At 33.8% G+C, this 17,108-nt stretch overlaps 1 pseudogene; it reads left to right on the top strand.

The window, feature by feature from the left end:
• Positions 1-3,762: 3,762 nt before the first annotated feature.
• LOC149219884 (signal recognition particle subunit SRP54, chloroplastic pseudogene) lies at positions 3,763-5,386 on the top strand (annotated as a pseudogene).
• The last annotated feature ends 11,722 nt before the right edge of the window (positions 5,387-17,108 follow it).

Genomic DNA, 17,108 nt, shown 5'->3' with positions numbered 1-17,108 from the left:
CAGCACTACTTTTACCAAGAAAATCCACGTTGGTCCTTTTCAGGCAATTTTTCCCAAAATGGAGGAGAAGTTTCCCTTACTAGAAAGCTCAAGAACGACGATGTGGTTTTAGGTAGATGAGGATTGGAACAAGACCTCCCATTCTTGGCCCTAGATCCTACTCCCATGGATCTCTCCCTTGAGATGTGGAACTCCTCCCTCTTTTCATGGATCCTCAACTCCCTCTCCTTCCCTATAAATGAAATCCCTACTATCCACCAATGGTTGTATTATGATTGGTTGCCTTCCTAGTGTTGAACTATACCCAATTGCTACCCATTTTGCTAAGGAGAAAGGAGTGCTTGAAGGTTAAGGCTAGGACTTGGAAACTCACCTAAAGGAGGCTTCTAACATCAAGGATTAAGTGGTTGTAATTCTCCATTTACCATATATTAATAATACATTACGTGTTTTCCTTCCATAAATGTGTCAATGATTGCCCATTTAGTGTAATACTCCTTGATCCATTACATGATTAATATTGGAATTATCTTTTCTATGTATGTGTTTGTTGTCTCCATGTGATCTTCCTTGTAGGTATTCATCCATAAAGATGAAGAGGAGATTGAACTTGGAAGCGAAAGAATCAAGGACGACACCAACGGATGTTAGCATCAGAGTGAGGTAGGTCATCTATCCTCCTTTGTGTTTTATGGTATAAACTAGGAAAGTTTACATATATTTGTCTTCGTTTGTTGCTAGATCCTCCCATAGGACTAGAGGAAGGAAAGCATCAGAAAGCCTTCAATGCATTGAAAGAGAAAATCAGCACAACACCAATTCTTGCACTTCTAGATCTTAATCAACCATTTGAGATTCAAACTAATGCAAGTGATTATGCCATGGGAGCAGTTTTGATGCAACATGGTAAGCCTATTTGTTATCATTTTGAAACCCCTACCAATGTAGTAATTAACTATCCAACTTATGATAAAGATTTTTATGCCTTGGTACAAAGTGTGAAGAAATGAAAGCATTATTTGATGGGTAAGTAAACAATTATTCATACTAACCATCGACCTTTGCAATATTTACAATTGCAAACTAAGCTACAATAAGCTAGACATTTCATGTGGATGATATTTCTATACCAGTTCCATTGGGTAATCAGGTACAAGAAAGGAAAAACAGTTGCACAAATTCAGAGGTATTTCCATTGGCCTTGCATGAAAGTGTTTCAAGATATGAAAGGTGGATTGAGATCGGGAAAGTGAGGGATTCATACCCTCACTTACTTGTTGAGTAAGAAACAAACTTTTGGTGGTCCAAAAGATTCCAATGAGGAGTGATCTAGGGGATCAAAAATATGCTCAAAATTCAAAGTGTTCAAAATTGCTCGAAACTAGTGTCGAATCATAGTGTTCGTCGTCTTAATTCCAACGCCACTTGAATCACCACAACCCAATGTTGTATGAGAAATTCATGATGTTCTAAAGTTTTTTCCCAACAACGAAACGTTAACTTGCAGGGTTGACGGGGTCACTGATTGGGTAGGTTGTACGCTACCGTCAACAACTGTTTGGGCAAGCATAATGGGCGGTACGGGCCAATCCTGTGCCACCATGTGGCAGTACTGTACAAGACTGGTTGGCACATTTTCATTGGTTGAAGGGTTATGGTACAACCCAATCACAGAGTGACATGTGGCCCAATCCTAGGGCACTACATGGCACTCCGAGAAAGGCCAAAATTCTATTATGTAAATTGGCTAACCCGCCGGAGTCGAACCCATGATCTACTGAAAAACAACCAACTGCATTACCAACAAACCACGTAATGGTTTTTAATATCTCATAACCACCAAATTTATTTAAATTCAACCCGTTGGAATGGTGGCGGGAGGGGCAGGGCACTTGGCCCCAACCCTCGGTTCTATCAATGGCAAGTGACCATTCGACATGGCGGATGGGGTAGACCAGGTGGCACCCACCCCACACCAGCCTCTGGTCCCATGACCACTATGTGACCAAAGGTCAAGACGGAGGGCGCAGAGTGGGAGGGGCGAGTAGTTAGTTTAGGCCTGTGGCCACATGGCGCTCCACGTGACCCTAATTTGGCACTTAAGGGGGTTATTGGAATAACTAAAGAGGCATCATTTTGCGCCTTTTTTGGTGGGAATCCCTCTAGTGCCAGGCGATTTGTCGCTCAACAGTTGGCGGAAAGGTAAAATACGTCGAACAATTACCCAGTTTTGTAGAATTCCAGAACAAATAACAAATCTTGGTCCCATGAAGCATATTTTGGTTATTTTTTACTTTTTGAGCTCAAGAAGAACCCAGATGGGAGTTTTTGAGCTTTCTGGACACAATGCCTATCATTTTTGCAATTTGAGCTATATAAACTGATGTAATTTCAAATTTGAGCATATAATTTAAAGGCCTAATATTGGAAGTTGGACCCGGAGACATAGCCCAAGAGGGGTGAACTCTATCATCAAATTGTTATTTGTGTGATGTTGTTCATGGTTTAATTCTCTGTTTTATTTATGCAAAGCTTAAATAAAAACATTAAGCTTGTGTGCTTTTGCAAAATTGATCCAATGCCCACAATACATAGACTTACTTACTTTTATGAAGCCCTAGAGTTTTTAATTTCAAATAAACAACCCAACTAACCAACAAACCAAATCTATCTACATTCTATTGTAATCGTTATTTTCACATGTTGATGATTCAGTTCATAGACTGTTTGTTGTTGAACCAATTTCTTCACTTGATGAATCAATAATTGCATTATGTATATTTATATAAAGATGCATATACACTTGGAGTTGATCTAGTTATGGGTGCAGATTGAGGTGCAACTCTGGTTTCATATCCAATAGTAGAGTCTCTAACTTGAATTTCATATTCAGTTTTAATGAATAATTTTTAGAATTTATTTTAACATCCTGTATTTGTTGTTTTGTTACACTTATTTTTCATAGAATCCTTTATAAATTATATGGTTGTAAATATTTTTACTTAAACAACAAAATGACTTCTTCTTATACGAGAGTATTGATACTCACTAATTTATTGGCCGAAAATAATTAAATTTTACAATCTGATCTGAGTTGTTTTTATACACTTACCATTCCAAATTCTATTATGCTCTTGTAGCTTTTTGGGAAAATTTTATTTCAAATCACTGCCAAATTCTGAGTTCATCAGAATATCTCCTCATCAATACCTTTCCATTGGCTGTTCCTTTGCTCAATTCTGGTAGCAGGGCTAGAAGCTATTCCAATCTTATGAATATAATTCATAACAATTAAATAAATAAAATAAATATAAATATTAAATAGTCAAACACTGATTACGTTAAATAGTCATGAGTTAAGTGAAAAGGCATGTCTAAAAGGCATGCCTAATCATGAAGGTCACCTGCTTAGGTATAAAAGTACGACCTCATTATAACATTCAAAATCACTTATACATTTTTATTTATAATAAATTATTATTATTAAATACCTCTTGTGTATTTTTATATTCAAGTCTCCAAGCTATCAATTTTCATACTTCAGTAATAGTTTTTATGCTTCAGTGGTATCGAAGCGATGATGCACAATATAATGATGCGAGTCTTTGAAAGTTGTTCACTGCACAATGTGCCATTACGTTCACGTTCTGATTGCATCGAGCAGTTTAGTATTCAAGAAGCATTTCAGCGATTAGAAAAATCAATTGCAGAAGTTAAAGAATGTTGAAAGGAAATCAATAATAAGGAAGGTGATGAAAAAAAATGTGGAAGGAGAAAAAGAAGAAGAATTTGATCAAAATGTTGATAGTGCTGAATATGAGAATGATACAGATCAAGATGATGATTCTAAGCCCCAACATTTCGACTTGTCCACTGAACGTGTTCATGTATCTTGTAAGAGAAGAAATGTTTGGGCAGTTGACAACTAGCCTTGAAGCAGCCTGGTCCAAACTGAGGAAGCAAGATGTTTTGACTAAGGAGAACATGGCAGAGTCCATGCGGGATATCCGAAGAGCTCTTTTAGAAGCAGATGTGAGTCTACCTATTATCCGAAGGTTTGTAAAGGTCGTTACTGAACAGACCATTGGTGTGGGAGTTGTTCAAGGAGTTAGGTCCGATCAACAATTAGTAAAGGCGGTGAATGATGAGCACATGAAACTAATGGGAGGAGAGGTTGCAGAATTGGATTTTGTAAAAACTGGTCCTACTGTGATATTGATGGCGGTCTATAAGGTGTTGGAAAGACGACAACTTGTGAAAAGTTGGCTTTTTATCTCAAGAAGAAAGGCAAGAGTTGTATGTTGGTTGCAGCTGATATATATAGGCCTACTGCTATTGACTAGCTTGTAATTCTCGGAAAGCAGGTGGAAATCCTTGTGTACGAAGCAGGGGCAAAAGTGACTCCAATGGAAATAGCAAAGCAAGGTTTGGAAGAGGCAAAGAAGAAGGGCATGGACATGGTCATTGGACACTGCAAGAAGACTGCAGGTAGACAAATGTATGATGGATGAATTGAAGCAAGTAAAAAGTTGTGAATCCTACAGATGCTCTGCTTGTGGTTGATGCAATGACTAGCCAAAAAGTTGTGACTTTGGTGGCAGCATTCAATTTGCAAATTGGAATCACTGGGGCCATACTCACTAAAATTTATGGCGATTCTCGAGGTGGTGCAGCTCTTAGTGTTAAAGAGGTATCAGGTAAACCCATTAAATTTGTTGGACAGGGAGAACGCATGAAAGACCTTGAGCCTTTCTACCTTGATCACATGGCTAGCCGCATCTTAGGAATGGGAGATGTCATTTCATTTTTTGAAAAGGCACAAGAAGTTATGAAACAAGAAGAGGCAGAGGAATTACAAAAGAAGATCATGGAGTCAAAATTTGATTTCAATGACTTCCTAAAACAAACCTGTGCTATTGCACGAATGGGTTTTATGAATCGGGTGATTGCAATGATCCCTGGTATGGGGAAGATATCTGCTGCAGAGATCCTTGAAGCAGAAAAGATTCTGAGAATTGTAGAATCGATGATTAATGCAATCACTGAAGAGGAAAGGGCAAACCCTGAATGATTAGCACAATCCCCTGCTAGGAGAAGGAAAATTGTTGTAGATTCTGGTAGGTCAGAACAACAAGTGAGTCAAATTGTTGCTCAACTTTTCCAAATGCGGGCTCACATGAAAAATTTGATGGGTGCCATGGAAGGAGGAACTCTTGGACTTGAAAACTTTGAGGAGGCTCTTAAAGTATCACAGAAGGTGCCTCCTGGTATGGCAAGGCGAAGAAAAACTCGATTGGACTTGAAGAAACAATTGATAGAAAAAACACTCTCACTTTTGTGTGCCGCAAGTCAACAGACAGGGACACACACAGTGAAAATGGTGTGACTGTCCAGTGAATAAGTTAATTAATTAATACATATATATATATATATATATTTAAAAAGTCAATAATAATAATAAATTATTATTAAAAAAATAAATTCCAAGGGAATATTACTGATGAGTTACATGACGAAACCAATGGCTAGAGTATCCAGATTATATACATCGAAGAAAATCCACAGTATTAAAGTTTTGAGGACAAAGGGAAGAGCTATGTTATGAATATAATTCATAACAATTAAATAAATAAAATAAATATAAATATTAAATAATCAAATACTGATTACGTTAAATAGTCATGAGTTAAGTGAAAAGGCATGTCTAAAAGACATGCCTAATCATGAAAGGTCCCCTGGGTAGGTATAAAAGCGAGATCTCATTATAACATTCGAAATCACTTATATATTTTTATATATAATAAATTATTATTATTAAATACCTCTTATATATTTTTACATTCAAACATTCAAGTATCCAAGCTATCAGTTTCCATACTTCAGTGATAGTTTTTATGCTTCATCCAACCTGTTAGCCATGATTTCCATCTCCTTATTTTTCTTATAGCTTTTCTTCTGCAATTTGTGGGACACTGGGGGCTTCGGTCCAAAATCTTGGGTTAGTCAATAATTTCCAATTGACCGCATTCGTTTACCCAAGCAAAAAAGAATACCCTTCAGGAATTCAGCTTGTGAAACCTGTATTTACTATTTTACCTCTTTCTTTTTGAACACCTGTGACTTTTCTGGGGTCTCAGATCAAACACCAACAGTAGGTCAAGTTTAAATAGTAACTATTTCCTCATTGAAGAGAACGAACTGGTATGTATGGGGTTTGTCAAGCAAGGCGATTCCAACCTTGCTCTGTTCCTTATCTGTTTTTCTCCCTAAACTATCTCGCTTGCCCAACTGTCCTGCTCCTCTGAGATATGGTGACTGAGCATATCACTGGAATATATGGTTGCTGCTGCCACCGTTGTGCCCATCAAATATCTGCAGGTAATTTGTTCAGACTCTGTATATTCAATAAATAAATCGAGGTGTCTGAGGCTTTCCAAAGTACATCAGAGAACAAAACGCTGCAGGGAATTGATTTGCAGCATGGTAGTTTCTAAGAAGCTGGCAGGTGTGTTGTATGCAGAGCATTGGTTTCTGGTATTAAGTGTTTTACTTTCAAGCACGCAATTTCGTTCAAAGCGCCCACAGTAATTGATTAATTGACAGCCTCCGCTCTCTCTTCAATGCTATTCCATCGATCCCTGATTCAACAGGACTTTTAAGAAAATAAATGACCCTTAACTCAGGGGAATATGTAGAATAAATGCATATTGATATTTTGAAGCATTGCATATTTATTTATACAGTAAAGATAATTATTTATTTTAATGTTTTAGGGTTGGGAATATATTTTTTCATCCTTTTGATAAAATTGTCTTATAATAAAGATAATTATTTAATTTAGGTTATATATATATAAAATAAATAAAAGTGGGTTGAAATTGTAAATTTAAATGATGTAATTTACATAATTTTAAAGTTTTTTCAATCTATTAAATCTATTTATATATTTGAAAATACAATTTAAACAAAGGCTAGTACCAGTTGTTTATTAAACTAAAAAATAATAAAAATAAAAATTTCATCACAAAAATAAATCAATTAATAAAATATTGAATATCATCACCAAAAATTAAGGGCAAGACGAAGATGGAAGCCACGGCAAGCGAACAACAGCAAGATGTTGAAGATATGGATGCTTACGGGTGTCTCATTGTGGAGAAACCGTGGTAATTGTTGTCTTTTGGGGTCAATTTTGTTTTTATTCTGTTCAAAAAACTCTTCTACATGGTAATTACATGCTGGTTCCCCTGAGTGGGCAATTCACACAGTGATTTTTGGACTTGTTTCCCCTTGAGCGCGATCTCTTTTTCAGTTATTGTCTGTTAATACTTGGTAAACTCTGAAACAAGTTCTGCAGAGGCCCGTGCCTCCATGTATTATTATTTTTTGTCTCTTTAATAGATTTAGTTTTATTTGGAATATATATATATATATATATATATATTTTAAAATATATATATATATATATATATATATATATATTTGTTTTTTATTTTTATTTTTATTAACTTATATAATTTTTTATAATTAAATTCGTTAAAATATGTTTTTAATATAATAATAGGTATTTTTAAATTGAAAATATGGAGAAAAATTATAAGTCATGAAAATGGAAATAATAGAAAATGGAAAGAAAAAAATAAAAATAAAAAAGTTAACTAAAAAGGAAATAAAACTAAAAACAAAAAATGAGTAACTAATGGAAGTTCTTAAATAGTCTATAATAAGACAACCAATCATCTTACAAATAAATAAATTTAAATTATAATAAAAATTTAATTCCCAATGTTAATCTATCCATAACCTACTTATTCCTTTTTATGAAAGACAAACTAATATGCAATGAAAACAAAACTAAATGCCTAATAACACCCCTGGGATAATAACAAAAATTGTAATTTTATCCTTTTATACTTGTCATTTTGAAAATTTTAGTTGAATATATTGTAACTATCATATATCAAGAAAATTTTGATAATTCAATCTGAATTTTTGACATTCTAACTTTTTCTATAATGAAATGTTAGGTTTTTGGCCATTTAAAATATAATAACATCTTTTTAGCTATTTTTTTTTTTTTTTTCAGAGAGAAAATCATCATGGATTATATTAAGAGAATATAAAGTTCTGAATACATACAAAGAGACCGTCCCATCCTGGAACAAAATTCAGAAAAGGTCGAGCAGCAGATTAAATTTAGGAGTTTTTAGTTGGCATTTGGCAAAACAATTTTGGATCACATATTTATTATTTAAAATCTATTTTTGAATGCATAAATGGATTCGCTGCCTTCAAAAATCTTGGATACTCAGATTGTACAGAGTTCACAAGTCAAACTTCTAATTTCAATAAATTTTTGTTAAATTTAGATTCAGAAAATATAACCGTAGTCTATGTATTAAGGTTTGGGAAGGTTTTCCGACATATTTTTTACGGAGTTGTCTATAATGCGACTTTTTGAGATTCCGGTGACGGAATCCGGCGGAAGAAATTGAGATGAAATCATGATTTGTTGCAGTTAAAATGGTTTTTTAACTGCATATTCGGATTCAGCACCCTGAAAAACCCCTGGGACGCTTTGATTGTGCAGAAACTAGCTATCAAACTTGCGATTCCAATAAATTGCTGCCGGATTTTCACCGGAAAAAACCGCCGGAAAGGCTTTCAAAAAGTCGCATTATAGACAACTGCATTTTTTACACTATCAGATAGAGATTTATTAAAATCATAAATTTGAATTACAAATTCTCCACAATATCTCCAAATTTTTTCAATATACTAAATCCATATACGGTCAAAAATCAATTTTAAACAATAAAAAAAATTAACTAAATTCCATTAAATAAAATCCAAAAATACAATCCAAATAAATTGACTAAATTCCATTAAAAAAAAAATTCCAAAAATACAATCCAAAAACATATAACAGTTGAAGAGTACGGGGTTTACGGGGTTTTGAATAACCAGAGCATTGCAATTATTTCTACTCCTGTAATTGTTTTGATAATGATTGTTGAGCGTTGCAATTATTTCTATTGCTGTAATTGCTCTGATAATGATTGGTTGCGACTGCAAACAAGATTCCAGTCCAATCCATCGTCCACAACAGATGACCATATGTCTGTAATAAAATTCCCAACATTGAAAATTGCAGTTACGGCGGTTACTGTAATTGCGTTGATAATGATTAGTGGCCACTAGAAACAAGATTCCGGCGCAATTCATCATTGACGCCAAATCGACGAACGACTAAATGTCGGTGATACAATATTCCCCTATACAGGCAGGCCTGTCCAATTCTCGAAAAATGAAAGTTTCGAATTAATTGCAGGTTTACTATCATGCCCGCCACTGTGCAGCGCAGGAGTGTTGCAGAAGGCGGGAGTTCCGTGACATAAATACTGCCAGAATCTTGGGAAGCCAGAGAATCACTGCCCCTGCCACGGTTCCCAATAAAAGAAAGAATGTAAAGGTAATCAATTTAAGAAGAAAACACACCTACTATATCATGAATAGACATACACATACACATATATATACATTTTTTTCCGAAGGTGGTAAAACCTATCAACTCAGGTGTCAAACCAACAGTGAGGACAGTCATCTCTGGCTGCTATCCGCGAATGCTGGGTTTGACTCATCACTGTTAAATAGGAAAACCACGCCACCTGGCATAACCCTGCTGGTGGTCCGTAATCGGGAGCAGGCTCTCACCCCTGCCAGATGCCTCTGGGTCTTGGGCCGTTAACCTGTTTCCTTACGTCCGAGGAAGACGAACTCTTAGCCAAGCAGAAGCAGTTTTACGGCATACTCCAGGCCAGATACACATATATATACATGACGATAAATATAATAACTAATGACGATAAATATAATAACGAATAATAATGAAGTAATAGTGTTTAAAGACAGTGAATACATAATAGCGAATATTAAAGAAATAGTGGTGTTTAAAGACAGTTATTTGTTTGGTGTTTAAAAACATCGTCATTTGTTTAGAATCACAAATATCTTTTTCCCTTAAAAAAAAATTAAATATCTATAAAACATTGGAATCACAATTATCTTTTTCCCTTTAAAAAATTAAAATTGCTATAAATGTTTTGGTAAGGGTTATGCTCACCCATAATTATAGTTTGGTTTCAACTCAGTGGTTGCTCTCATATTAACGACAAGCATTAACACTGTGATTTTTGTCAGCAACTCTAAAGGCTGCTCTCCAATGCAAGTTTTATACAGTGGTAACAATATTTATGTACATGTTGAGTTGAGTAGCGTAAATTGAAGTCGCAGAAAATAATGGAAAATAATAAGATGACAGAAAAACCAAACATAAAGATTGACACAATTTTTTATGTGGTAAAACATTCATTGGGAGAGAAACATCCACAGGCAATAATAATGGATATTTTTATTATTTAAGAGAAACTTACAACAACTAAATCATAAGCATACATTATCCCACCATTCAACATGCTCTCCATTTATTTTATGTTTTCATACATAGATAAATAAAAACTTGTTAGATTTTTTCTAAATCCATCCACAATTTTTAAAACAGTTACATAAAATAGAGAAATAATTAGCATCATGTAACGATTTTTGCAATGAAAAAAAAGAGTAAAAAACTCTTTTTAAACAAACATCATACTAATGTTTTGGTAAGTGTCATGCTCACCCATAATTACAGTCTCGTTTCAACTCAGTGACTGCTTCTCATATTAATGACCACCATTAACACATTGTGATTCTTGTCAGCGACTCTAAAGGCTGCTCTCCAATATAAGTTTTATACAATGCTAACATCCAATTCCCCAATATTCTAAGAATCAACAATCGATTTAAGCTCAAAGATAAAATTATAATATACCTGCAATTAGTTCCCAATAGTTAAGTATCACCAAATGGGCATAGGCAAAAACATTGGTAAACGGCTTGAAATAGGTCATGGAAATCTTTGTCAGATGTTTCCTTACAATGAATTTGTGGCTTGGTAGAATTATGTCTTATTTTATTAAACCAAAAAATAAATATTTTATGCATAATCTTATTTTGTAAAACAAATGGTTATGCATTTCACATTTAGGTGTTTTTTGAACTAAACAATTAGTATATTTTTATAAATTAACATTTTATTAAAAAAAATAGCTAAAATTAAAAATGTCTAAAGTTATTTTTTTTGTTAAGTTTAGTAGGACCTTCTCATTTTTATTTTACATGTCCATTATTCACCCAGCGACGAAAGGGTAGTACAAGATTGGAACCCAAGATCTCTGGTTCAGTGAGACTTCATTCCATGGCCATCACGACTTAAGCTACCCTAGGCGGATAGTCCAAAGTCATTTTTAATTAATAATTAAAAAATTATAAATTATTATTTTTTCAAATACTTAATTAAAAAGTTTTAAGTCAGAAGTTTATTCCAAAACATGAATGAAAAAAATGTTCGAAATCATTAATAACAAATATTTGTGAATATATTTATTAATTTTTTTATTAAATTTATTTATTTATTTATTTTTGTAAGTTTACCCAAACTAGTTCTAATATATCACTTTGATCTTAGTGAGATAATTTCACATCAATAAATATCTTAACACAACACTTAATCACCCTCTATTCAAAATTCATAAACATAATAATTTAAACATTTTTTAAAATTAAAATCCAATTTGAAAATTTAAATGAGAAAAATGTCCAACCATGAGTAAAATGTATTTGTTAATTTCATTTGCACAAAGTCCCTCACCTTGAATAATTTGATTTTTTCTGCAACCTAATGATTGAAGATTTTATTTTCTACATCTTCCTATAAATGCTACCGAAATATTCTTTAATATAATTTTCAATGCATTCCACTCTATCTTGTCATGTTTTATGTTACATGTATCGTAGGGATTTTTTTTATCATCAACTAATTATCATTTCTTAAAAGATCAACTAATTATCATTTCTTACCTAATGATTGAAGATTTTGTTTTCTACATCTTCCTATAAATGCTACCGAAATATTCTTTAATATAATTTTCAATGCATTCCACTCTATCTTGTCATGTTTTATGTTACATGTATCGTAGGGATTTTTTTTATCATCAACTAATTATTATTTCTTAAAAGATCAACTAATTATCATTTCTTAAAAGACATATATGTGATTATTATATTTGGAATATTTTTGAACAATTTAACTTTATACATATAATTGTCTTTAATATTTCTATAACCATCTCATCAATAATTTCCATTTGGTAAGATTTTTATTAGTGCGGTTTGTTTCTAACTAGTAAACCAATTTTATTACAACTTTCAAAGAGACATAAAAAGCTCCCCTGAATGTTTAGCTTCTATAAGTTTTGGTGGGCATGGAAGGGAAGTATTATTATATGAATATAAATTTCAAATAATTTTAACACTTCATGAAATTGATTTGTAAATTGCTGTGATATTTCATTTGATTGTTCATCAAAATAGATTTGATAAAATTATATTACAAAAGTTTATTTCTCTTTATTTTTTTGGATTTGTAAATTACTATTTATCGTATATGCATGCAAAATATAATTATGCAAAAAATAGATAATAGAAAGAAAAAACTCACAAACCACGATTGGCACAAGATATAACTTGGGAAACTCTTTCGAGAGAAAACCTAGCCGGAGGGTGAGGCATTTTCGCTCTATTTCTCTGGATAGAAAATGGTTGCAAGTACAAAGAAGTAAGGCCTATGGCCAATGGGTTACTATAGTGTGCAAATCCTCTTTATGTGCTCTCTCCCTATTCCTCTTAGTTACTCTGCTCATTTATGGAACAAAATGCACTTGAAAATAAAAGAACCCATTTTACTCCTAGTGGCCTGGTTATAACACAACCTAATAGTGTACTAGTGGTTAAGTTTGGCTCTTTCAACCCTTAACTAGAGTTATAATATTGACTCTTCTAGAGTCTTTTTCATCATGATCACGCGGATAGCCCCTCTTCCATTAATAACGAGGGACAACATTACATCCTCTTGAATTATGGCAGTCAATTTCGATAAGTCAACTTCGATAAGTCAACTTCCAGGAGGCATGACTTTATCATACAAGCTCTGATTGAAGCGATTCTTGCGTTGTAGGAAAGGTATCGATGTGTAGATTATGGAATCTAGGTCCATAATGAGGTTAAGACCATAAAAGTGCTTATTTAAGGCCTCAAATGGCTCCTAAAGGTTTTGAACCGAAATTTTCCAAAATGGGATGACTTGTAAAAATGGTCATGTGTATTGATTCCTCCACTCTTTCCACTCTAAAAGCATAAAGATGGATGAAAAATATTTTAACTATCCAATCTGAATCATAAACCCTTTTACAAAATACATCTATAGAGGCAAGTACTAAATTTCATCATTTATATGTGTAGCATGAAGTTTAGAGTGAGTTCGTATGTTACCATTCAAATTTGAATCAAAGCATTTTTCTTGAAATGGGTGTATCCTAAAAATCCATGAAGGCATTTTTATACTACAAAATGGATTTCCTTTTATATGTCCATATGCTGCCCTCTTTGTTCGATGAAATCCATTTACAAGAGGAAGGAAAGGTTGGATTTACCACCCAATTTTAGGGAAAAATTGAGAAACCTTAGGAGAAAGGAAGAAAAGAGGAGAAAAGACATCTAGGTTAATTAGGGTTTTAGTGTTTATTATGTGAGCTAGGGTTGTAGAAATTAATTATAGTAGTTGAATTATTCTCAACATTAAGTAGATGATAACAACAATTACAAAGGAAAGCAAGCTAACTAGGGTTAATTTATTGATATCCTTTGGTGTTGAAGTTTCTTAGGCTTAAGATGATAGATGTGATAGGCCTGCAAGAGATGGTTTTATCCATTGGAATAAAATTTCACAGGCTACACCTTCTTATAGAATAAACTTGAACTTTCTCTCTAATACAATGTAGTAAAATACCAAATAAATTAAATAATAAATTGTTATACGGTGACCTAAAAATTTCCTTAGAAAATGTTGTACCTCCCTTTTGTAGTTGTGGTTGAACCTTGCTCCAAGAGGATCTCCCCTCTTGGACAAATTTTACAAAAGGTGTCCATTGTTGGCACTTGATGAGCTCAAAATAGCTATGCAAACCAAAGAAATCTCACAGAAACTTTGGAAAAATGTGGACAAGTTTGAAGTGTAAATGATTAATACTTTATGGGTTTCAATTTTTATATATACTTTTCATTTAATTTGGAAAATAGAAATTGAATTAAGTGTGGGAATCCACCTCACAAACAATTTCTTAATCTCAAATTGGAAGCTGAGATTTTCATGGGATTGTTTCCCTTAAAAATGTGGATGAGATCCTTGATATTTGGATCTAAGAGATTTTCTCCTTAAGAATCTCATAATTTCCTCTTTTTATGTATCAAGAGAGTTATTCTCTCCTTAGAATGGGGATCTAAGGAGATATTCTTTCCTTTGTTTATCGATCTCAAAAAGTCATAAATTCGCTTATGTACTCTGTGTTTAAAAAAAGGTCTTTTAGGAGGAAGAGAGAGGGTTGCTTGAGAGATCTTGTTGAGTTTTTGGAGAGTTTGCTTGAGAGAGCTTGTTGAGATTTTTGGGAGAGTTTTCTTGAGAGAGTTTGTTGAGAGTTTTTGGAGAGCTCAAGAGAGGATGTCTTTCTGAGAAATGTATGCATTGTATTGGCCTTGAAATCTATTTGGTAGTAGAAGATTGTTTTGGGATTATTCAACCTCTTTTGAAGAAATACAATAAATTGATTCGACCTTTGGAGGCGAATCTAGAGACGTAGCCCAGTCGAGGGGGTGAACTCTATTATCCCCTTTGTCTTGATGCTCCATGTTCATGCTTGACTAAGTTATTTTCTATGCAAGTTTATGTTGATATTTGCATGTTTATGTGAAAAATATGTAACTAAATTTATCAAGCTCTTACAATTAAGTTATAAAGACTTTATTGAAATTTTTATGCTCTCCATTTTTCAGATCAAACCTCCCTTGATGTAGAAATTTGAATCATCCAAGGTGTAGAAGGGGGGGAAAGTTAATGGAGAAACCAAAAAAGGGGGAAAAACAAGTCTTTAAAGAAGAAATCAAACTAAAAGAAAAGCTACATCTATATTTAGTAGAGTTGATGGGAACAAGAATCCAAAGAGTGTGGGAGAAGAGTAGGAGAGATAAATGAAGATTCAACACTAACCTTGTAGTGCACTTGTAATATATTCAAATAATCTAAGAGGCTTTATAAAGAGGAGAGGAGAAATATAAATAAAAAAGGAAATGAATTCAAGGCTTAGGTGTTGATATATTATCCATTGGACAAAGTGTTCCATAGAAAAGAGTCATGACATTGGCTTTGAACAAGTATTATTGGTTTCTTACTATGTATCATAGGCATTTTCCCCAATGTTTAGCCCATGTTTTTCTAACTATTACTCATAGATGTGGTATTATCCTAAAATGTCATGATTCACTTAGAACTAAGAAACCATAAAGGGTCAAGGAATTTTTGATCCTATGGACTCCCAATTAAGCATTCCTAAATGATTTTATTTGTAGGGGACTTGAAATGTGTGAATCTAATCAATTGTGGAATATATAAGGGGATCGAAGACCAAGATGGAATGTAAAAATGGGTTCAAAACCCCTAACTAATGCCCCAAAGTAAAAGGTTATAATAGAGTCAAAAGAGAAACCAAAGGTTAAACACAAGAGGAGAGGTGAAATGGGACCTAACAAAGTGCAAGAAACCCCAACAAGGTCATATGCCTAAACTAAGGTGAGGTGACTCAAGCGAAAGTGGTCCAATATAGAAGTAATGAAGCATGAGAGGTAATTGAGTCATCATCAAGTGGGTCACATACAAAAATTCCATAGAGTTAGTCCATGTCTTGACTCCTCTAAGTGGGTACGCATATGTGAGTACTAAATTGTTAAATCCATACATGACATGTGCATTCCCACTATGCCTTTCCTTATGACATACATATTCCACACATCAGTACCCATTTAGAGGTTTCATAGTGTGGCTTACTTCTCTTCTATGCCTTATGTGACCCTCTTGATGATGAATTAGCTACCTCTTATCCTTCATTTGTGTTGGATCACTTTACCTTGAGTCATCATGCCTTGTTATAGATATACAACATTGTTGGGAGTTTTAATCCTTAGGTAGGGTAACTTGCTACCTCACCTCTTGTGTTTAACATTTGGCCATTAATTTGACCATATCGGACTATTTGGGGTGCCTAGTTAGGGGGCTTCCCCCATTGTTTAGGTTCTATTTGAATCTCCAAGCCCCTACTTTGGCTTAGAGTTGGTTAGGTTGGCTCATATTAATTCTTTGATGGCCTATATTCATTTGGGAACACTCAGTTGTGGCTCTACAATTTAAAACCTTCATTGATCCTTCATGGTTTCTAGGTGCTATGTGAACCATGAATTTTTAGGGCCATAATGCATTTGTGAGTTGTGATTCATAGAACAAAATATGAATTTGAGGTAAGTACTTATATGGGTTTAGAAAGCAGTGGTACTCAGTCAAGGCCCATAACATGCCTCTTCCAAATGAACACTTTATATAATGGCTAGTAAAATATTTACTTAAGCCTTGAGTCATTTTGTTGCTTATTTATATCACTTCTCTCCTCATAGTAATGAGACTTTGATTCCTTCACATTATTCAATTATTTCTCAAGAATACCATAAAATTAGTGCCAAATCTTGATCTAGCTCTCCTCCTTTCCTTCCATGATCTTGGGCTACCTACTCCTATCCTCTTCAATACCTCTATAGCCATATCTTATTTTTAATTTTTTTCTCTCCTTTTAAGGCTTAATGTTATTTCCTAGGGTGCCTCCATAAGCTTATCCCCCTCATACAACTTGGATGATTCAACTCTTCTAAACTCAAGTGAGGTTCCATCATGATGAGGGAAACATAGGTATCACCCTTATGAAGAAGCTTTTGGGTGACCATCCAAAAGTTCATTATTTTATTATATATATGGTAGATATAAGGTGTTTAATGACATTGCATTTGAGATGGAGATTAAATTTGTTTTGTAGGAAGATTTAGTAATGTGTGCAAGTTTGTTTGAGTTGAAAAGA

Source organism: Pinus tabuliformis, chromosome Q (genome assembly GCF_031772625.1).
Source record: "Pinus tabuliformis cultivar Carrire ecotype Pingquan chromosome Q, CPIR1, whole genome shotgun sequence".
NCBI lineage: Eukaryota > Viridiplantae > Streptophyta > Pinopsida > Pinales > Pinaceae > Pinus > Pinus tabuliformis.
This window is presented reverse-complemented; position numbering and strand designations above follow the sequence as displayed.